This window comes from Choristoneura fumiferana, chromosome 9, assembly GCF_025370935.1.
Source record: "Choristoneura fumiferana chromosome 9, NRCan_CFum_1, whole genome shotgun sequence".
Lineage (NCBI taxonomy): Eukaryota > Metazoa > Arthropoda > Insecta > Lepidoptera > Tortricidae > Choristoneura > Choristoneura fumiferana.
This window is the reverse complement of record NC_133480.1, coordinates 7,834,635-7,837,240: the sequence shown is the minus strand read 5'-3', so window position 1 is coordinate 7,837,240 and position 2,606 is coordinate 7,834,635.

Below are 2,606 nucleotides of genomic sequence, written 5' to 3'. Positions count from 1 at the left end.
ACTATTTTTTTACCTACTCGTATTGTACAGTACGATTACTTGGAGTTAACACTTGACAGATGGGCGTGACTTCAGTCAATTTTCAACTTTGACGTCATACAAGTATGTAAAATAGATTTTACATAATCTGTAAACGTGGGTAGCGGTATACTAAAAATGGCTTTATTTGTATGACATCAAAGTTGAAAATTGACTGAAGGCACGCCCATCTGTCAAGTGTTAACTCCTAGTAATCGTACTGTATTTTCATGGCAATGCGCTCTTGTGCCTCTGTCAAAAAAATGAATATCACAAGCAATAGCCACATTGGTCACGATAAATGTTTAGTTGTTTTTAAGTATCACTATCGCTCATTCAATTCTGCTGCTGATTGTACATTCGAGATCACAAGGAACACAAATCAATATTGACATGGTTTTTACATTAGCGAGTGTCTGTGTATCGTCCGAGTTATGATTGTCTGCTAAAAACTTACATAATGCCAGGAAAGGAGTACCTCAAAATAGTTCGATCATGACAGTATAACGTTTCCTCCTCATCCAAATTACACCCGTATCAACTTTCAAGTCGATGTCATTAATCATCATAAAGCACAAAGAATTCCCTCTTGCGGACTCTTGCTTTCCTCCTGGTCGGATCACCAGAATTTCACTACCAGATAGATTATTGTTTTGTTACCGGACTGACAAAGTTTGTCAAATTCCAGCTCAATTGAATATCAGGAGATGTTTCAAACAATTGTTTCCATATTTTTAAAGCACAACTTTTGCGTATTCAATTGACTATTTTTATTTATTTCAAAGCAAAGATGATTTTTAATGCTGCAAGGCAAAAATAAAGTGTTTTTTTAATTACAGCAGGGCTACTACGAAACTCGAAACTCGGAGTTCGTGTCGTGCGGTTCCTCTGACACTTATACTGTTTAATATGAGAGCGAGAGGGACCGCACGACACGAACTTCGAGTTTCGAGTTTCGTAGTAGCCCTGCAGTTGTAGCTTGGAATTATAAGTATTGATTAATGGTGTGATGTTTATCAATATCAATAATGTAAAATAAACAAGCGTTTGTGAGTAAGATGGTTAGTTTTGTTATTTGTACCTACCTCCTACCTATCACATAGGTACCTATAAAATTTCATGATTTTAAGCCCAAAGGTTGTTATTTCAAGATTTTATCCCTATCCCGTAGGAATATCGGGATAAAAGTAGCCTATGTATTATTCGTGATGTCTAGCTACCTACATACCTACTAAATTTCATCCAAATCCGTCCAGCCGTTTTAGCGTGAAGGAGTAACAAACATACACAAACACACACACAAAACTTTCGCATTTATAATTAGTAGGATAACATCTAACATTTACCAACAAAGTTGCCACATGTTATTACTACCCAATAATAATAATCGTTTATTCAAGATTTGACTTATAAGACCATTGATCCCCAAGGTAGCGACAATTACTAGTTTATCACTTACCTCACCTGACCCTTATACCTACAGGGTAAATCGGTCATCGATATTTAAAGCAGGTTCAACAATCTTTAGGTGGATATGGTCAATGTCAAAATATCATCTTCGACTTATCAACTTCAAAAAAAAAAGAAGGAGGTTTCAATTCGACCGTTTTTTTTCATGAACTTACTCCAAAATACTAGTGCAATTTTTTCCTTACCTACTATTTTAAAGTTTACAAAACCATTTTAGTTTTTAGATCGTCATGGAACCATTAACAACTGTTTGTACACAGACTTTTCCTGCGACCTCGTCTGAGTCCTTCAGGAATTTTTACTCTTTCATGAAATGAAAACTTTATCCCTGATCAGCGTCGTCTACCTTTCATCCCAAGTTTTGATATAATAATAATATAATATAATAGGTATAATATAAATATCACAGAACACTTGACACCAATTGTCCTAGTCGCAAAGTAAGTAAGCAAAGCTTGTGTTATGGGTCGAGTACTGCCTTTTCGCAACGTAACGTTTGGCAACCTGTTTCATTTCGCAACTTTTCATTTCGCAAACTCTAAAACTGTAAATATTTTAGGATTTATTTCAGGGCCATCGTGTAGAACCCTTTAGGTTAGGTTAGGTTAGTTTTATAAAAATCCTGAAATATTTACAGTTTCAGAAATATTAAACAGTTGGGAAATGAAAAGTTGCGAAATGGAACAGGTTGCCAAACGTTATTCGCCGAAACATTAGTAAACCGTTATGGGTACTAGGCAACGGCTAAACATACCACTTAAATAGATAGATACATACTTAAATACACAATTTCCGCGAGATGCAGACAAAATTACGGGCAAAAGCAAGTATTAGAGCATTTTCCCTTTCCTTCCTAACCCAGCGCCAGCTAAAACGCAATAAAATATTATTACCCAAACTTTCCAAAAAGGATGAGATAAAAAGTTTGCTCTGAATTATTTTTCAAAAATCTAATTTCTTGTAAAAGTAAGTGAAAATGAAGTCAGAAACTGAATTAGGATCTTTATCCTCATGACTTTGTTAACTTCTTTCATTTTATGTTGTTTGTTAGTAAAGATTCTAATAACCTTGTATTTAAAACATTCATTCTTTTCATTTTTGAGCTTTTGTTTTTAAGA